This window comes from Artibeus jamaicensis, unplaced genomic scaffold, assembly GCF_021234435.1.
Source record: "Artibeus jamaicensis isolate MK-2021 breed Jamaican fruit bat unplaced genomic scaffold, CSHL_Jam_final contig_589, whole genome shotgun sequence".
NCBI classification, from domain to species: domain Eukaryota; kingdom Metazoa; phylum Chordata; class Mammalia; order Chiroptera; family Phyllostomidae; genus Artibeus; species Artibeus jamaicensis.
In genome coordinates this window covers 1814423-1819450 of record NW_026521896.1, presented here as the reverse complement: position 1 = coordinate 1819450, position 5028 = coordinate 1814423, and positions in this window count along the sequence as shown.

The window sequence follows — 5028 nt, the reverse complement described above, 5'->3', positions numbered from 1 at the left end:
TGGAGGAAGCCAGAGGTACAGAGGTCAACAAAGGTAATTATTAAACACTTTTATTTTTAAAGCAATGAAGCTTGGACACACCACAAGAAAAGGGGAGGGTTGGGCAAGCCAATTTCTCTCCAGAGACATGTTTGTTTTGTTCATTTGGGTCTAGATCAAGGTTTTTTTTTCCTTAATTAGATTCCCCAAATTAGCTACATCCTGTAAGAAGAAATCTCTCTAAAGACGAACCAGAGGAATCAACTTTGGGCACCACCTGGAACCGCAGCGGAGTTTGGCACATGCAGACACGGCAGTGTGGCCTCTGGCTGGGACCTGCCACCTGCGCCTACACCGGTTCCACCCAACGGTGTTGCTGTTCCAGCAGCCCGACCCAGTGCTCACTGCTGCAGAGTGAGAAGGGGCTGGAAACATCATCAGCTCCACACTCTCATTCACCTAATGGGGAAACTGAGGCCCTGACAGGGGGGAAAAACGCATCTAGGCCACGGAGCTCTGGCCCCGAACCCAGAAATCCGGCTCTCCCACCCTCTCAGAGACGGGGCAGCCTGCAGCTGGGCCAGGCCCACCCCTCCCCACCAGAGGTGATTCCGCAGCAGCCGCACTCCCTTCGGTCAGATGGCCTGGCCTGAAGCGCTGCTGCCGGCACAGCCGCCCCCAGGCAGTTGTGCACTGGGGCACATTGGACAGCATTCAGATCCAGACCAGGCCAAAAGTCACAGGACAGAGCTAAGTCTCTGGGGAGCATTTAGGAGGCATTTGGGGACAGGCTGATCTAACGGAAGGGCAGATTTCTCAAGGCTGGTTCCGAAAGCCACCTGGAGAATGTGGGGATGCTTGCTGTCCCTGGTTTAGAAGTCTGTTGCCTGCCCCCTGACTGAGGCCACGCCTGCTCAGCGCACCCGCGCCTCTGCCCACCAAGGCCAGAGCCCCCAGCGGAGGGCTGGCTCATTCACCGGCTCCTGCACCTGGAGCCCAGAGGCCAAGGCAGGGCCCGCAGGCCCTAGACAGAGCCTGCCCACAGCTGCACTCGAACGCAGCCCACCTGTATTTACAAACCTCCACAGGATGCTCCTCGGGTCAAGGTTGCCTCCAGAACCCAAGAGAGGAGGGCAGGGTAGAGTGGTGGGTGGGAAGCTCCCCCAGTCACGTGACTTCAGGGTCACCCAGCCTCCCTCTAAGCCCACCCGTGGACCCCCAAGGACTGCAGGAGGAGGCCTGCGCCGCCCCAGCCCTGTCAGCAGAGAGGCTCCCCTCCTCGCGTTTGGGGGCCTCTGCCAAGGCCTGAGTGGGGGTCATCGGGGGGTGAGGATCCTTTGTTGAGGGTCAGAAATTTATTTCAGTTAAGTTTTGGTCCCTTGCGGGCATTTCTTTTCTTCGGGCTGCTGTTTCCCCAGCAGGGAGAGTACTCAACCAATTGTAAGTCTCCCCACGCCCCAGGAAAACACTCTGGATTTGTTTTAAACACATATAACCCCCACTCCCCAGTTCTTCAAAGCCTGTGGCTCATTTTGTGTCTTGTTCTTCTACCTCATGGCTGAAGTTCTACCTCATTGCAGTCCATTCCCTCTTACAGTTAATTTCCTAGGGAGTTTCATCTTATTTTTTTCCCCATAAACTCCATTATTTAAGTTGCTGCTAAAGCTCTTGACCTTCCCTTTCAAGCTGTGCTTTTTCCAATTGCAAAAGTGCTTGTAGTTTGAAGGACTTAACACCGTCTGCATTTTATTTTACCCTCTTTTATTTATGTTGGTTCCCTTCTCCTGGAATGGTTTTCGAAGACACATCTAGCCCCACAGTACAAAGCCATTTCTCCACAGCCCCTCAGCCTTGTGGCCCGAGTCTCCCCCTCCCCCCATGACAGAGGCCAACAGATGCTGGGCCTTCCTTTACCAGCCAAAGTGTGTTCCAGCCTGCTTCTGAGTTTTCAGACTTTCCGCTGTTCCTAACTTCACTGGGCCTTCCATCCCTCCTCACTGGTGCTGGCAGCAGGGCTTCTGGGGGGTCCCAAAGCCCAGTCAGCGGATGTCCACGTACCTCCCTGAACCCCATCGGGAGAACCTGTGGAGTCAGAGTGAGGCAGGCTGGGAAGCCAGGACAGGTGGGACAGGGAAACTGAGGCAGATAGGCAGATGGCCATGCTGTTCATAGCCACCTAGTGCATCGCAAAGCCCTGCCTTCCTCACCGAGGACAGCTGAAGTTAGAGGACTGCGTCTCATTTGGGCACATCAGCATAAAGCTGACGAGTGTTCTGCTGAGACCCCTCGAAGACCTCCCTAAACCCCCAGCCTTTGAAGACAAAGGACCCAGCATGTTGTGCCTTCCCTTCCCCTTCTCCCTCCCCTTTCCTGCTCCTCAGCCATGTATCTCCTAAATGCTGAGGGTCCCCCCTAGACATGCAACCAGGGGAGCAATGGGCAGGGGCGGCTCATCCCAGACTAACCCCCGAACCTGTCCACACAGCTGCCTGTCCCTGACCTCCCAGGGAGCCCAAGCAGCCCAGGCTCTCCTGTCGCTTCTTCTGCCCTAAGCCCTTCCTCGTTTCACTGTCCCAGCTTTAATTCAATGTCCTCTCAGAATCACCTGGACCCATGTTGCGACGTCTTTCCTGCACAAAGCCAAGAACCCACACACTACAGGCTGGCTCAAGGCAGACCAGCTCCGGGCCTGATGTCTGTCCGGAATAAGCAAAGTCAGTGTCAAGTGCTTCACCATCTAACCATAAAACAATTCTCAAGGAGAGCGCAATTTAAAAACTCTTATCTGAGAAACAATCTAAATCTATTACTTCTGGGAACTACTGGAACTGTGCAATGCTACCCTTGAACTTTGCTCATTTATTTTTGAAATATAATTGACCTATAACATTATATTTGAAAGGTTTTCTTAGGCTCCGCCGAGGAAGAAATGCCAGTCAGCCACAAAGTTAGGCAGTGTAGAGTTTTATTGGGGTTTGCGCACCCGGGCGAGGTTCTCTGGTCTGCAGAGTGGGGGCCGAAGGAGCTGCGCCCAAGCAGGGATGTGGCGGGGTTTTATTTTGGTTGGCTGTCTTCGTGGGAGCTGGGGATTGGTCCCCTTGGAACAAAGCAGCAGTGTATCATTGGTGGCTTTCCTCGGGCTCAGGCTGCTACGCGGATGAAGCCCGCCCTGTCGGCTCCCCGGTTGCTGGCAGCCGCCTTTTCCGGGTTGTGGCCCAGCCGCCATTTTGTCCTACCCCGCCCATCGTGACAATATTCACTCCGGGTGTGGGACATACTGATTCGATATTTGTACATATTACAAAATGGTCACCATAATAAATCTGTTTAACTTCTGCCAACCACATAGTCACAGAATTTTTTGTGATGAGAACTTTTAACATCTACTCATTCAGCCACTTTCAAATATATACAGCATTATTCTATTTAATATGTTTTTAACCCTCATCCAAAGATATGGTTTCTGATTTGAGAGAGAGCACCATCAGTGTGAGAGAGAAACATCAATGGTTGCCTCCTTACGCATCCCAGCTGGGACTGAACCTGCAGCCTAGCTGTGTGCCCTGACCGGGGGAGTCCTAAGAATCGAACCTGCACCCCTTTTGTGTATGGAGGGACTTCCCATGCTGTATGTTACAGCCCTAGGACTTAATGTTACTTTGTGACTAGAAATTGTACTTTTTGGACCCTAGCATCCTTTTGCCCACCATCCCACCCCAACTGCCTTTGACAACCACCAATCTGTTCTCTGTGAGTGTAGTTTGTTTGGTGTGTGTGTGTCCCACTGTTACAGGAAAGGGACTGGGCCTCGATCGGCTCTGCCTTGGGCTGGCCTGTAGTGTGTAGGTTCTTGACTTCATGCAGGAAAGACCTCAGAACCTGAGTCCAGGAGACTTTGAGAGGACGTTTGCTAAAGCTGGGGACAGTGAGACCAGGACGGGCCTAGGACAGGAGAGAGCCTGGGTGGTGCTTTGCTGTGGCTCTCGAGAAACATTGTGGAAATGAAGTGAGCCATGGTGGGGCTGCTGTCAGCTCACCGGAGAGTGAGGAAAGGGGCCTTGGAGACGGGTTCAGGGGGCTGCCGGGCATGAGCTGCCGCTGCCCACTGCTCCCCTGGTTGCAATGGGGACCCTCAGAGTGTAGGAGAAAGTAAACAGTTCACGCCCAACGTAAAGTGTGGACGTGCTACAGAGAGAGACTGAACTGGCTTCTCTGTCTTGAGGGGTTTTATCTTCTTCCCCAAAGCAGAGGTTTTCAGGGAGGTCCCAGGGGAGGATCTCAATAGCATGTTCATCAGTTTTCCAGCGGTGTCCTTTCAGGGTTGTGGTCTCCACTGATTGGTTGGTGCCAGGGCAGGGGGTCATCAGTCACTGCAGCTGGTCCTGGTGCCATCCGTCTGGTTCTGTTGCTTTTCTGGGCCTGGATCTGAAACACAACTGAGGCCCAGATGCTGTCTCCGGGGAGGCGGGATCAGGGGTCTAAACCGCTCGGCCAGTGATGTGCCAGGGAGGGAAGGCCGCCCTGCGGGGAGGCCTGGCACCAGGTCTGCCTGTTGCTAGGCACTTGGGGCCTTCCATCCCCTGACCTGTATCTAACTGTAAATTGCTTGGCCAGTTTCTGCAGCCATCTGCCTCAGTTTCCCCATTTTACTTGCCAAGGAACCCTGCTAGCTTCTTACTATCCCATCCCAGCCCATATATAAGGACGATCATATGTCATTGTTTTTTTCTGTCAGATTATTTCACTAAGCATAATGTCATTAAGGTCCATCCACGTTGTCTCAAATCGCAGGATTTCCTTCTTTCCATGGCTCATATTCATATATATGTATATATGTATACACACATACATACACATACATGTATAAAACACACACACACGGAGTCATCCATGGATTTAACCAAGGATGGAGAATGTGTGAAGCACAGTTACGTTGTTGCCTGTGGTGGTTCACTCTCCTCGTCATCACCGCCTACTGTGTGAGGCGTTGTAAGTAATCTCGAGGCTGTTTGCAGTGTGCGGAGGATGTGTGTAAGCTAGACGCCAGTG